The sequence below is a fragment of the Adiantum capillus-veneris genome, chromosome 10 (assembly GCF_014529385.1).
Source record: "Adiantum capillus-veneris isolate H3 chromosome 10, ASM1452938v2, whole genome shotgun sequence".
Classification (NCBI taxonomy): Eukaryota; Viridiplantae; Streptophyta; class Polypodiopsida; order Polypodiales; family Pteridaceae; genus Adiantum; species Adiantum capillus-veneris.
Window position 1 is genome coordinate 93923950 of NC_140940.1, and position 16518 is coordinate 93940467.

The window sequence follows — 16518 nt, forward strand, 5'->3', positions numbered from 1 at the left end:
CGTCACTGCAGCATCAAGTATGATATTTGGAACAGACAGGTTCCTCTGCATGGATCAACGCAGCAACATGGTATATGCCACTCAATGTATATATGCCTATCATTCAAGCCCCAGCAAAAGTTCCAAGTAAACTTGGTACCCACAGCTTTTCTGCCTTTCAGCAACCACAACTGTTTGAGATAGACAGTGCTTTCTTGATAACACCACTCATGCAACCCATTTTGGATTTTGTAGACGCACGTAGTGAGGCGGTCCGGGGCGGGCAACAAGAAGAGCAACCTTTAGACACCCTTCAAGGCTCCCGTTCTGCTCAATGGGGCTGGGGCACAACACAACACAAACCAAAATAACAAACCCATAGCCAAATCCCAACTACACAAGGGGCACCACCTAGTTTAAGAGCGAACTAGAACGCAAAAGAGGAGAATCGTTAGAGCAACCCACAAACAAGCAAGGAATTTACACTAACCCTACCACCAATGGAACACTCTCACACACTAAAACACGAGAGAGAGAGAGAGAGAGAGCGAGATGATGTACAACTTAGCTTCAACTTTATATTTTGCACAAAAAGGAACTTAGAGCTTGCGGAATCAAGTAACAAGATTTGGTTATAGCATCACTAGCACATTGTCTTAGGGTTATGGGAGCCCTCTCACCATCCACCCTCTTACAATGGTAGCCAAACAATAGCCAATGAATCACAAGCAACAAAACAACAACCTTCAATGAAACAAGTCACCTTATGAAGCTGAATGAGTTTGCCAAGCCAAATTGGAGGAGAAGCGTGAGCCTTTGGACATGAATTGCACCCAAAACTACCAATTCATTGATGTTGGGATAGATACAACAATGGTAGGAAGAATATCTTCTACTCGCACTCACTCAAACTAGCTCAAGCTTTTCTATGCACCAAGGTGATGGTCTATAGAAAGCTTACTCTCTCTTTACAACCAAGATAGAACTGGCGTGTGGTACGCTCCATCTAGTGTGCAATGGTATAGTGATGTCTTTTACAAGGAGGAATGGGTTCTATTTATAGGTTTTAGAAGCCTTGATTAGGATTAAGCCTAATCAATTTTATTAGGAAAGATCAAGGATTATGAATTTTTATGAATTTCAAATGAGAATGGGGTCTCTCTTTTCTCTTGAGTCACATGGATGTGGGCTCAAGTAAGAGAATTATTGATGTGGTGAAAGGAGAGAAACTTCCATGGGAGTGAGTGAATTTGGTTTACTTGTGCGGTTGCCTACTCCATATGTTGATAGTGTGGGTGCATTTTTACAAGAGAAGTTAGTTGTTAGTGGTAATAATCACTAGAAATATTTGTGATACATTTACAATGGGTAGGATGAGTTGATTTGATGAAGGAAGAGGGGTGAATTTAAAGAGAATCATTGAGATGGTGAACCTTTGAAGAAGCTTGAACTCACCCTTGTGTAGATTGTGGAAAAAATGACCGCTGGTCTTCTTCTTCTTCTTCGCTTCTTTACGCCGCCGCCACGGTTGACCACCACGATGAAAAGAGGATTTGTTGATGAAAAATCCTCAATTTGCAGAAGTTATCATGGTTAAGATGCTGAATTTTAGATATTTTTAGGAGAGGTAAATGAAATTGTAACATAGAAGCAATAGAGAGAGACATGGAGAGGGTGTATGTATGTAGAGGTTCATAAAAGAACTATAGGGATGAGAGAGAAGGGTAACGGTGAAGAGGGTGGGAGAAGCCATGGAAATTGCAGGTTTGAGTGAGGGAAGGAGAGGGAGGGATGTGTAAGAGTGAGTAGGTGTGTGGAAGGGTGAGAGAAGACTAAGGGCTACTTGTGAGAAAAGTGGGCAGACTGGGGTCCACTCAAAAAATCATAGCTCACCGCTGGTAGCTCCAAAAATCATGAAAAAAATTGAGATTATTATTCAGAGCGTGGGCTACATTTTCTCTTTTGACCACCGCTCCAAATTTGGAGTGGAGATAAGTGCCAAAATTCTCACCAAAAAAGCCTGTTTTTATGCCTGCAAAAGTCTTTTAGTGGTCCCCTCCTTTGTTGAATTTGTACAATGCATCCAAGTGTGAGCCCCTCCTTTGTCATATTATAATACAAAGCATCCAAGTTGCCCTTGACCCATGCATGGAGGAGGATTATTGGTGAATAAAGAAATATATACATGGTGGGACTAGTGTATGGACTATTCATGGACTTTAGCTCAATGAGCACATGGTGTTAGAATAATGAGTAAAAATAATAATAAAAATATGGAGGAGTTATGGATATGGAAAGATATTGGAATCATATGATATGGTCCCTCCTTGAATTATTTTGGGTGAAAGAGGAAAAAGAATGCAAGTAAATAATATACTAAACGTAACCAATGAGTAGAAATCAATTTTTTGTTTTCACGAGGGTGAGGGTGAAAATGTGGGAGTGATTTGTATAAAGGAAAAATATGAGGTTAGAGTATGTACATATTGGAAAAAAATATAATTATGGTGTAAGAGGATGAAAGAAGGTGTACATAGGTTTAATAAAACACACACCTAAGTAGAAATATTTAAATAAAATACCAAAATAATAATAAAAAATCCCTATATTTAGGCCATATACACAATGAACTATGTACACACAAAGAGGCCATAATATACTTTTATTTTTTTATTTTTTTTATTTTTTTGGCTCAACTAGCCCAGTGACTAGCTAGCTGAGGGTTTTTAAGAAGATATGGGAAAAGCCCCCTAACTCACACACGCCTATGTACAGTGAAATGGTAGGGATAGCCATAGCGTTTGGGTGAATTTGGTAGGGTGGAGTAACTTAGTATGGCAATTATGGAGAGCCGAAAAACGGCTATTAGTAGTTCTACACCCTCCAAAGCATTAACCAGGGAGTTTCTTGCCCTAACAATGCTACTCTCGATTCAAGAGATGTCGAGGGGGGGGGGGGGGGGGTTATTTTTTGGACTCCACTCGATCGGGGGTCTCCGAGGTGACGGTGGAAGGTGACCACCCGATCTTGGCAAACCACAGCTCCGTGCCGCGGGGCGCACGATGGACCCGGTATGGGGACGATGGACGATGGGATATAGTCTTGACCTTGATTTTCTCCTCACCTCACCATTTGGGTACTATGGACGCGTGTGGGGGTTTTAAAGTGCCCGGTAATGGGAGTGTCCCCTTCCACTTCATCACGTGGAGGTAATCGGGGGAGTCCTCCATGCACGGGGACTCCATGACCTAGTTTCGGGGCTGTCGGCGCATAGTCGGCGGGTCTCATCGGCAAGCGTTGGCAAGGCGCTACACACGGATGGGTTGTTCATTTTGGATGTTTGAGTACTCCATGCGGAGGTCTCAATTTCCTCTTCGAGATCAGCCATGCACATCCACGAACGCGATTCGTAGTCGGTTCTCTTCGACGAGCGTCGGCAAGGCGCTACACGCGGACGGCTTGTCCGTTTTGGACATTTAGGTACTCCACGCAAAGACCTTGGCTTCCTCTTTGATTTCAGTCATGCACACTCATGAACTGCCGAGGCGCTCCTCGTTCTCAACCGACAGGCTGTCGGCAGGTTCGGCCCACCCCGACCCGAGGCAGCGGTCTGGGGCATTTTCGGCAGTTTTCCAAGTTAGCCCAAAGTGGCCTGAGAGAGTTCTAGGGGGGACCTCTTAGATATGAGATCAAGGCCCAAATAGCCTCATTCACTCAGCATTGATCCTAAAGATGCTTCTGCACTCAACTAAACTTCATGTGCGTGTGGTGCCGCGAAGACTTCCGTGCGCGTCGAGCTAGACGTGATCTCGGGCCATTTTCTGGACAATCCTATCAACAAGCCACCAAAGGGACTCAAGTCAGTGGATGCGAGCCTCAGAGCACACGAGCTCCAAGTTGCGGGCCCTTGGCCTCTAGGTGAAGGTGTTCATCTTGAGTGTCCCGAGCAGCCCCGATTTAGGGTACCTGGATGGCTCCTTGTGAGTCGGATGTAGGCATATTTGTTGTCTTTATGTTGGAGTACTCAGGATCCAAACTCCTTTTTGGGTGATCTATAGCCTCAATCAAAGATCATAAAGCCCTCTATGCATTGATGTGAAGACAAAAATTTTCAGAATTATGGAAGGCGTCTTTGTAACAGCATTTCCGAAGCGAACAGGTTCAAGAAAATTGACTCTCATCTCTTATTTTACATACAATGTCTTCCGGAACTCGCAAGGTTTCTTCTTCTTCAACAAGGTCCACAACCATTGTGGAAACTTATCCAAGATCTCCTAAGGTGGAGATAGCAACACAAGCACCCAACCAACGACATCGGAAACCATGGTCATGGCATACTTGGTATCATTGCAAGAGACTGTAAACAAAAAAGGCGAAGACTTACGAGCACTTGCAATGGACAAAGGCACACTAATGGTACTTGTGGTTGAGAATGAGAATCTCAAGAGGACATTTGAGATACAAACAACACGTTTGATGCAACTTGAAGAGGAAATCAAGGAATGTAAATGCTCTCTTGTGGACTTAAATGCTTTGAAGGAGCGGATGAGCAAAGTAGAGCATGACCATGTATTGAAAGAGGAGAAATTCGACACCATGAGCCGGGATGTATGCGCCATGAAAAATGTACGCACAAACAAGTCTTGGACTGATGTATGTGGTAGCAATGTGGTTGCTAATTCCTCACTCATGCAAGATATGGCTCAAACAAAGAATGTTGAGAACGTGGATGTGGAGGAGTTGAAGGAACAGGAGTGATGTTCCAAGAATATCGTTATTCATGGAATTTCCAAAGAGAAGCTAGAGACACCTCCTTCTCTTACCATTGCTATTGAAGATCTATACAAAACCCACTTTGGCATGTCCGGAGTTATGGTCTATGGAGCACATAGAGTGGGCAAGCAAGGAGCTCCTCGCTTGGGAGAACGGCCAATTGTATGCACCATACCGGATGAGACCAAGCAAAAGATTATCCTTGATAATAATTGGATCTATTTGAGGGATAAAAAATGTTTTGTATGTGAAGATTGCACTATTAAGCAACAAAATATGTGTCACAAGGCATATGAGGAAAAGAATAAGAAAAACGAGGAAATCTCTTATGAAGAAAATGTGCCCAAGGAAGAGACAAGTCCCGTGAGAAAATAGGGATGCGTGACCTGTGAGACCGAGTTACAATTGACAATATGCTTTTCAAATTGTAATGGATACCCATGGAATGCGGAGGCTAGCATTAATGAACTAACAAGCAAAGCCGATGTTGTACTTCTTGTTGAAACTTGGGAGCATGATACACAAAGGATTAACGGTGTTAGGAGTTTTTTGGAGCAAGGGATTGCGCGTATGTACATACACATGCATAATTCATCAAATAAAGGATTGCCCATTTTCCAAAGCCAGGTGGTTACGTGGGGCCCACATGTGTACCATTAGGACAACATGTACATAGTGCATCGATTTTCACTATTACCAGTACCAGTGTGTTTTCTCTATAATAATGAGGAGTTGGTAGCACGTAAAGCTTCTCGAGGAAGCTATCCGTGGGACGATGACATGAGGTAAGCAGGTGCATCGGATGGTATCTAGTGGCGTCAGGACGTCGAATGGAATCAATACTTGCACGTGGATAAGTACGGGCACAACGTGGATGTTTACTTGTGATAATTATGCAGAAAGGTCATCATGAGGACCATATTTTGCAGCCACTTCACGTGGTGGCGGGATGAATTATTGGAAAACGTTCAGCGAGGATAGGTGTGCGGATGATGCAAAAAGGTGACAACTATGCACTGTGAGGCCAGTTTTTGGCCTATTCGGGGTCCGTTTGAGGTCAACTAAAAGGCCAAGGGTACCCAAGTAATAAAGCTAAGTGTGGGAACTGAAAAAACTGAGAGAAGACCAGAAAAAACATGGAGAGAAGAGGAGGATCATCCGCAACTCTGTTTATCTGTTTTTGGAGCCTGTTTTGGCCCTAAACTACTCATCAGAGGTCGCATTTGAGCACTTTGACATTGTAGACTGGGATTTTGGGCCGTTCCGGACGCAATGGTTCTGTCCATTTTGCCAAATTCCTCACTGTTTTTTTGTTGTTTTGGTTGTTTAAGTTTCTCCTATGAGAGAAGCTTCTGCTCTAGTTTGTGATTGTATCTGGCATATTTTACCCATATTGCATGAGCTATTTGCCCATTGGTGTTGGCCCAAGTTCATTTGTATCTAAACATCAGAAATTCTCCTCTTTTGAGCTGAGTTTTTTGGGTGTGTGTGTGGGTGTGTCTCTCTGTGTGGAGTGGGTGAATGGGTAGTCTCTCTCCTCTCACTCCATAGGTGTGTTTCCTGTCTCGGCCAAGTGGGTTGTGTAAGCCGAGTGGTGTCCCATAGTGTGTGTGTGTGTGTGTGTGTGTGTGTGTGTGTGTGTGTGTGTGTGTATCTTCCCAAGGGTGTGTGTCAGGTTTGTATAGAGGCATTCTGTGTGTTTCCATCCCGCTCACATTCTTTTGGCGCCCCCACAGAGGATCTTCTTCGAGTACCTTCTGCTTTGAGCTTCAACCTTCGATATTTGGGATTACAGGTTGCAAACTACAAGTTACAGGTTACAGGGACAGGTACACGTACAGGTGATTTACACAAGTACAGGTAGCTGGAGTACAGTGATATACTAGAAGTGGTGTCACTTGCAGTTGTTGTGGGTATGCATCACTTGGCGCCTGTTTGTGCGCATTGTCTGCTAGATTGTACGTTACTTGTGGAAACTTCCATTGTACGCCTTTGTGGAGCCATACTTGGTTAAATTTTGGTAGTCCCAGCCATTTCTGATACTTGGTCTGGAAGAAAGTCATTTTTGAGACTTGACTATACGAGATTTGCATAAGCCTTCGTGTGAGGGTCGATAGCGTGAGGTTTTATTGAGCTGGGGGATTCTCGAATGTGGAGATCCTTTCGGTGATATAGGTAGCTGGAGCACCCTTTTTGTGACCTCTCCATAGGCTATGTACTAGTGATTCCTAATTGATGCTCGGGTTCTATTGTTGGCAATTTATGCATACATATACAATCTATATTTTGGTTTCTCAGTGCTCTACTTCTGGGGAAACTCTGTCAAATTTTTTCCTAGTTATGATGGCTGGTCTTTTGGTCTTTTAAGCCATTTATGTTGTTATGATGCTGAAATTTTGGTAAAATCAGAGGATAAGACATGTGTGCTTTCTTGGGAGCTGCATGGTTGACTTTAATGGATGATCAAAATGGCCCTCAATTCACTCCTTTTCATTTAACTCAAAGAATCCAGATAAATGATCATGTGTTCAGGAAGATTTTTTTCCAGCAGCGCATAGTCTTTATGTTCGAGCCAAGAAGATTAAGAGAGATCCTGGAATGTCCTTTGCCTATTGTAATTCCGATGATTAACTATGAAAACTCATTTGATGTGCATGTGTTTGTCCTTATCTAAAGTTGAGCTCCATTGGGAATTGAGTCAGTCAAAAGTTCTGGGTTCTTGCACGTGTGTTCGAAGGGGTTCTCAAAGCATCGTAATTTGGGTAGCCATGGCTTTCTCTTATCCGGAGTTTCATGGAAGAAGTGATGAAGATGTGGAAGACTTTTTGGAAAAGATGAAAGTTGCCTACATTAGCAACCAGATCCTTGACCCAACGCAGATGTTACGTCTTCTCCAAATCTCTTTGAAGAGTGATGCATGAGTTTGGTCCAAAGAATTTGAACAGGAGTTGCATTAGGCTAATCCACCCCCAAGGTTGAGTTGGGACAATCTACGGCATGGGTTGGAAGTGGAGTTTGTGAAGATAGAAGATCCTGACAAAGTGTGGCAAGAAGTACAAGGTTTGGCGCAAAAGGAAGGTGAGCCAGTAGATGCGTACATACGTAAGTTTTCATTAGCATGGGAGCGGATGTGCAAGGCCTTAACACCACAAGTACCCCCACCTGGCATGATGAAGAAGGACAGGTTCTTGGCTGGTCTTTGGGAGAATATACGTTGGAGAGTGCAGCTAAAGAAGCCTAGGACATATGAAGATACATTGGAGGTGGCAAGGAACAAAGAGTGGAAGCTGAGGAAAATGAGCCAGCTAGGAGTAGAGTCTTTGCCCATGAGGTCTGCATTTCAGCCTATGGACTCTTTACAAGGTCGCATTCCAGGGGTTCATCATGAACCAGTGGTTTCTGTTACTCCTCAAGTTATGCAAGCAGTGGTCACTACAGCAGTGCAAGATGATGGGCTAAGGCAAGACATGAGGCAAGTGGTAGATTTAATGAAGAATCTCAGCCTAAACATGCTAGGTCAAGTGGGAAATAATCGAGTTCGAGGGAGGTTTTTAAATCATCCAGGAGGTGAAGAAAGACCTAGGAATGGTGTTGGACAAAGCAATGGTAGGTTCTGGAGGCAAACACCCACATGTTATAATTGTGGAGAGTTGGGCCACATCAGCCCGCAATGTGATAAGCCACCAAGGATGGGGGGAGACATGTATCCATTGCCAAGACAGTAGGTCAAATAATTATGGCATCGAAATTAAGGGGGAAGAAGGAACCAGTGGATTAACCCAAGAGAAAAAGGTAAAAACAAAAGTGATAAGTGTAGTCACTTTTGTGGGGGAAGAAGGAACCAGTGGATTAACCCAAGAGAAAAAGGGAAAGACAAAAGTGATAAGTGTAGTCACCTTGGAGAAGGGATCAAAGCTAGAGGATACATCAGTGATGTCTATTGGGAAGAGGACCACAGAGGACAAGGAAGGAAGAAGTGCCCCAAGTCCTAGTAAGAAGAAGGGAAAGAGCCATGAAGACGAAGATGTCAAGGCCAAGAGGAAAAGGAGGGCTCGTCGCAAGTTTCATGTTTCCGATTTTCCACTAGGGGATGGGCAATTAAGCTATGAATTGAAGTAGGATCTGACGAGCAGGAAAGCCGATGTTATTTTTGGGCAGCTTATAGAGATGGTGCCTAAGCTAAAGCAAAAGTGGAAGAGGATGGTTAACCCAATGGAGAAAGAGCCAGAGGGAGGTTCAGTGAAGGTGTTGGCGACGGATGAGCTACCAGACATTTGTCCAATAGTATATGTGTGGTATAAAAGAAAAAATATGGGACAAGGTTATGTGGATGGTGGAGCCCAAATATATGTCATAACACACTCATGCATTGAGAAGATGGGTCTTACAGTGACTGGGGTGTCAGATTTTTGGTTCAGATTGGCAAACCATCAAAAAGTAAAATGTTTGGGTGTTGTAAAGAGCTTAGAAGTGGAGGCATATGATGCAAAGGCAGTGGTTGATTTTCATGTGATGGCAGCAGGGTTGGGAACATATCCTATTATATCAGACAGACCATGGTTACGTGCAGTGGGAGCTGTTCAAGATTGGTGACGTGGTACAATTAGCCTCTATGGAAAGACAGGTGCCAAGAAGCTATATAATATGGATAGAAGGAAACGATTGGAGGAGCTTTATGAAGATGAGGATGAGTCTAGTGATGAAGACTATTCCACAGTGACTGATGAGGACAGTGATAGCACTACCAGCAGATGAGGATGCTGATGTTGCATTTCTTCTGATAGACAAAGGAATCCAGGAGTCTGGTTTAGTTGCATTTGCGAATAAGGTTGAAGATGAAAGTGAAGGGCCTTATGAAGTGATTGAAGGGCTGATGCAAACCAAGGTTGAATTGTCAAAGAAGCAGGAATTGATGACACAAATGATCAGTGGAGACCTCTCAGCTATGGAGAAGGAGATATATTTGCACATGCTGGCTAGTTTTTCTGATTTGTTCATTACTTCATATGAATAGCTATAGATCAGAGGGTTCAAGGGCGAAGAGATGCATATAGAGCTGAAAGAAGGTGCTAAGCCAGTGCAACAAACGTTAAGAAGGATGGGTAAAGCGCAAATGGAAGCCTTGTGGGAAGAGGTGGACAAGTTATTGAAGGCAGGGTTCATAGTCCCTGTGTAGACCACAGAATGGGTGAGTCCAATAGTAGTCAGTCCAAAGAAGGATGGGAAGTGGAGGATTTGTGTAGATTTTAAACCCTTAAACGCAGCCACTAAGAAGAACCCATATCCTCTTCCATTCATTGATCAGATCTTGGATTCAATGGCACGTTATGAGAAGTACAGTGTGTGTGATGGTTTTTCAGGCTATTTTCAATTGAAGATTGCTCTTAAAGACCGCACAAAGACAACTTTTATTACGCCATGGGGTTGCTATTGCTATACGATATTGCCATTTGGGTTGTTAAATGGACCATCTTTCTATCAAGAGAGAGAAAATTGGGTGTTGGAACCATTCATTGGTAGATGTGTTAAAGGTTTTATGGACGACTTCTGTGTCTACAGCAGTAGGGTTGAACACCATGAGAAGTTGCAGATGGTGTTAACTCGATATGATGAATGTGGAGGACAAATAAATCCAAAGAAATTTCATCTAGCACAGCCAAGAGTGAAGTTATTGGGTCATATGGTGTCAGGAAATGGCATTGAGGCTGATCCAGACAAGGTTAAGTCTATTATTCTTCTTCCATCTCCTACGAGTACGAAGAAATTGGAAACTTTTATACACAAAGTGAAGTACATGGCACGGTTTATTCCATTGTCTTCGCAGGTCCTTTATCCATTACAGCAAGTGGCAAAGCATGATCCATTGCAATGGGATGAAAAGTGTGAAGAAGTGTTTCAAGAGGTGAAAGAGGTGTTAGGGGGGTTGTCAGCCATGTAGGCTCCTGATTGGGAGTAAGTGTTTTATGTAAATCCATCAGTAGGGGATGATGCCATTGGAGCCATGCTATTGCAAAAGGAGAAGGGCAACCATTATATGAGGCCAGTGTATTGTGCAAGCCGAGTGAAGCTGGTAGCAGAGAGAAAATTCTCGGAAGTAGAGCTAGTGACGGCCAATATTTGCTTGTTGACGATTTCGTCATTACTTGCTACCACGACCTTTTGTTTTCTTGACGAGTTATGCCTTTTTGCCACAGTTAATTAATGGCACTAACATGTCAAATTTGGTCAAGAAATGGGTAATTGAGTTGCAAGAGTTTGAGTTCTCTTTTTTAGTGGAAGACAGTACAAGAGCTACCCTAGCTGATTTGTTGACTTACAAGGAGAATCCTCTTCTTGTTAAGGAAGAGGCAGTGAGGAAGGTAGTCAAAGAAGTACCACAGATCAGCAATGCACATGTTTTGTTCTTTGATGGCTCATACAGAAAGAGCAATGATGCGGCTTCAGGGGGTATAGCACTTTATGATCCAGAGGGGAAGCTAGTATGCAAGAGAGGGTTCAAATTGGGTGCGCATAGTAACAATGAGGCCGAATATGCTACTTTGGAAGCTGGATTACACATTTTTTGAAGCATGGAATTAGAATATTGAGCATAAAAGGTGATGCCTTGTTAGTTGTGAAGCAAGTGCTGGGTGTGTGGAAGAGCAAGAACACCTCATTGAAGGAAATGCGTTTCAGAATTAAAGGCCTGTTAAAAAAGTTTGAAGCATGGAGAATCAGACACATTGAACGTGCTCTAAATGGAGAGGCACATGGAGCATCTCGAAGCATGATTGGGCATCTATTTGTGTTGAGGACCAGTTTACCTCTTTATCATGGCCGGGAAAGTTTGGCTCAAGAAGAGGAGTTTATGCTAACAGGAATCATTCCGAAGGACATTCAGAAGTCTAAGAAGTATGGTTTTGTGCGTAGAGCATACAAGTACAAATTGATTGATGATGTCTTATACATGAAAGGGGCTGATCTCGTGTTGCGACGTGTACCTTGGCGGGAGGAGCTTTATAGAGGGTTGGAAGAGAATCATGAAGGTGCATGTGGTGGCCATTTTGCTCTAAAGATCACTTTGCATAAGATCTTGCAAGAGGGGTATGTATGGCCTAATTTGCACATGGATGTTCATCATTGGTGTAGGTCTTTCAATAGGTGTCAAGCATTTGGGAAGAGAATGTTGAAGCCAGAGCTACGAAAAACCATTGTGGCATTTGATGTGTTTGAAAAGTGCGGGATTGATGCAATAGACCCGTTACCTATCACAAACAGGGGAAAAAGCTATATTTTGACTGTAGTGGACTATCTCTCTAGATGGGCAGAGGCTAAAGCAGTAAAATAGATCACTGCAAAGGATGTGGAAAAATTTGTGTATGATGAAATATGTTGCAAGTTTGGGGTGCCACTAGAGCTACTTTCAGATAAGGGGCCAGGATTGAGAGCTAAACTGCTAGATTTTTTATGCGCGAAGATGAGGATTAGGCACTAGCATACCACTCCTTATTACCCACAGTGTAATGGCTTAAATGAAAGATTCAATGGTGAGTTGGTACAAATTCTTTCGAAAGTGATAGAGCACCAAGGAAAGAATTGGGATTTGGAATTGCCTAGTGCATTATGGGCTTACCGTACTTCGGTGACGACAGGTACAGGGTTTACTCCATTTCATCTGGTATATGAAAAGGAAGCACTATTGCCTGTGGAAGTAGAGTTTCCTGCATTAAAGATGCTAGAAAAGTTGTTTGGGCCGCCTAGTGGTGCATTCAAAGAGAGGCTCTTACAGTTACAAGAGGTTCAGCTTGATAGGATGAGTGCATTGGAACATTATGGGCAGATGCAGGATAAGGCTTTGGCAAAGATAAATGAAAAGGTCAAAAGTAAGGGTATCAAGAAGCATGACTTGGTTTTACGGTACAACAGTAAGCTGGAAAACACCTTCCAAAAGAAGTTTCAAATTAAGTGGGAAGGCCCTTTCAAGGTCGTGGAGTGTTTTCCGAATGGCACATATTAGTTGGCTAACTTGGATGGGATTTTACATAAGTCAAGAGTAAATGGATTTCATCTTAAATTGTATCATGCTATATTGATGATGGTGGAACAAGATGAGATGTCTACAAAACAAGTAAGGTGTGTGAGGGATGAGGAGATCTGTGACGCAGCGAGTCTCATATCTCTTTTTGCTGATGCTGATCATGAATGATCTAGCAGGCTAGGGGATAGGCAAATTATGTCACGAGTTTTTTGGAGCAAGGGATTTCACATATGTACATACAAATGAATAATGTATCAAATAAAGGATTGCCCATTTTCCAAATCCAGGTGGTTACGTCGGGCCCACATGTGTACAGGTAGGACAACATGTACATAGTGCATCGATTTTCACTATTACCAGTACCAGTGTGTTTTCTCTATAATAATGAGGAGTTGGTAGCGTGTAAAGCTTCTTGAGGAAGCTATCCGCGAGCCAATGACATGAGGTAAGCAGGTGCGTCACATGCTATCTAGTGGCGTGAGGACGTCGAATGGGGTCAATACTTGCACGTGGATAAGTATGGACACAACGTGGATGTTTTGTTGTGAGAATTATGCAGAAAGGTCATCATGAGGACCATATTTTGGGGCCACTTCACGTGGTGGCGGGATGCATTATTGGAAAAATTTCAGTGAAGGTGTGCGGATGATGCAAAAAGGTGACAACTATGCACTGTGAGGCTAGTTTTTGGCCTGTTCGGGGTCCGTTTGAGGTCAATTAAAAGGCCAAGGGTGCCCAAGTAATAAAGCTAAGTGTGGGAACTGAAAAAACTGAGAGAAGACCATAAAAAACGTGGAGAGAAGAGGAGGAACCCTAAACTATGAGCGAAGCTTCTGCTCCAGTTTGTGATTGTATCTGGCATATTTTACCCATATTACGTGAGCTATTTGCCCCATTGGTGTTGACCCAAGCTCATTTGTATCTAAACATTAGAAAGTCTCCTCTTTTGAGCTGAGTTTTTTGGGTGTGTGTGTGTCGGTGTGTCTCTCTTTGTGGAGTGGGTGAATGGGTAGTCTCTCTCCTCTCACTCCATAGGTGTGTTTCCTCTCTCGGCCAGGTGGGTTGTGTAAGCAGAGTAGTGCCCCATAGTGTGTGTGTGTCTATCTTCCCAAGGGTGTTTGTCAGGTCGTTATAGAGGCATTCTGTGTGTTTCCATCTTGCTCACAACGGCTTAGAGAATTACAACGTACATTCATTGATGTGGTCAAATAATTTTAAGCAATGAAGAAGAGAAGGAGGGGTAGCATGTATGGTTAAGAAAGGATTAGAAGATTTTGTATCAATTGTGAAAGATGACAAGTACAAACGTTATGTAATGCTGAAAATTATGACACCAAAAAGAGCACCCATTTTTGTAGCCGGTTGCTACATTCCTCATTGTGATTCTCCCTTTTATGCTTGCATGGATAGAGATCAGACATTTTTTTATTAAGAAGAAGACATTGCTTATTTCAAAGGTGAAGGTGATGTTATTTTATTTGGGGATATGAATGATCGCACAAAAAAATTGCAACATGATACTCAACAATTTGATATGCCATACATTTCAAGGGAGTTGGAGGAAGTTCACTTCCATTATCATTCTTCAATGGATAAGAAAGAGTTGGATCACTATGGAAAGTTACTTTTACACATGTGTAATAGCACGGGTATGCTCATTGCCAATGGTGTATCTTTGTGGAGTGGAACCAATGGATCTACATGTAGGAGACATAATGGGGATAGTGTGATTGACTATATGCTACTCTCCGAAGCCATTATGTATCGCATAAAGAGTTTTATGTGTAGCCAATGGACCCCAGAATCCAAACATCACACCTTATGTATTGACCTTTCATGTGGAGAAGCAACTAAGCATGATAATCTCAGTCAAAGGAAAGAGAAATTATCACTATGTATGGATTTCAAACGGGCACCAATGTACATTGAAATGGTTGAGCAAAATTTATGGATGAAGAAGCTTCAATATGATACACCATTGGAAACTAAATGGGGAGCTTTCAAGAAATTTATTTGTTCTTGTGCCGAAGAATGCTTTGTTAAAAAGCATCTCCATGGTATCAACAAAGATAGAACACACAAAAGGTGGTTTAATAAAGAATGTCAAGATGCTCGAAAGTCCTTGATAAAGCTTGATGCAACTATGGATAAAGATAACTATCAAAGTCGTTTGCATACATACAAAGCATTCGTTCAAACTAAGAGAAGAAGATGGGAAGTAAATCAACAACTTTTTCAAATTCAAGAAAAGGCACATGCATGTGGAGGATTTTGGAGAAACTTGAGGGGCAAGCGGGTTGAGAATTTGGGTAACTTGAGTCTTTTGGATATGTACACACATTATAGGCAATTATCTAAGCAAGAAAATGCTGAAAAAATACCATTTTATGGTTCACTCCCATGTATGCCTTCTATTTTTACTATTGAGGATGTATGCAGTGGGCTTGAAAAGTTGGACACTAGCAAAGCAGGAGATCTTCAAGATATCAAGCCAGAGATAATCAAATGAACACGATATTTTACCCATGAGTGGATGTGTGATATGTTCAACCTTGCACTTCAACATGGTATTTCTTATGATTGGAGTACTAATTGGATTAAGCCTTTGCATAAAGGAGGGGATGTAAAGAATGTAAACAAACTACCGGACTATAATTATTGGGTCTCTTATGGGAAATTTGTTTGGGTGCATACTGGAGATAAAATTGAGTGGTTGGGCTAAAGATAGTGACAAGCGTGCAAAGGGACAAGCGGGTTTTCATCGATGCCTTAGCACCATTAATCATCTTGTCACTCTTCGTGTTCTCATGGAGGAAAGTCGGTTGAAAGTCAAGCGATTGTATTGTTGTTTTGTGGACTTTAAGAAAGCCTTTGATATGATCCCACATAACGATTTGTGGAGAAGGATGGAAGAACACTAAGTGCCAAGTGAGTTTATGCTTGCGGTTTCTCGAATCTATGAGAAGGTGATTTGTCAATTGCGCATGGGAAGAGAAATTTCAGAAATTTTTGTAAGCACTATTGGGGTTAAACAAGGATGTCCGTTGTCACCAACTCTCTTTGGTCTATGAATCAATCAATTGGAACAAATGGTACTTGACTTTATGCAAGAAGAATGCATTGAAGAGGTCACTGTTTGCAATGCAATAATCATGCTTTTATTGTATGCGGATGATGTAGTGCTTCAAGCACACACTTTAGAAGATGCACAAAAGCTTATGGTTGTCCTTGAGAAATTTTGCTTGCATAGTGGGCTAATTGTGAACGAATCCAAGACAAAGGTTATGCTTGTGAAAACCAACCATAAGGAGAATCCATGCATTGTGTACAACAATGAGACACTTGGAGTTGTTGAGAGCTTTACCTACCTTGGCCTTGAGGTTCCGTCCAATCACAAGTGGCATGAATGTGCTATGCATCGTTTGGAAGCGCAAAAGAGAGCATATTAAGCATTTGAGAACATGTGTAATGCGGGAAACATCAAGTGTTGTGTTCTCAAGAAGTATCTTTTTGATGCATTGGTGACACCGGTTCTTCTTTACGGAGTTGAAGTGTGGGGCAGGAGCATGGGAGCATCTCAAAGTCTACTTGGAAAGAGTTTGAGAATGTCCAAAAGCATTTTCTCACAAACTTTCTCCAAGTGAAGACACAAACACCATATATGCTCCTACTTCTTGAGTCGGGATGTCTTCCAATTGAGTTATGGGCATGGAAAGGATTGTGGAGTAGATGATAAAGATGCGTCGAAA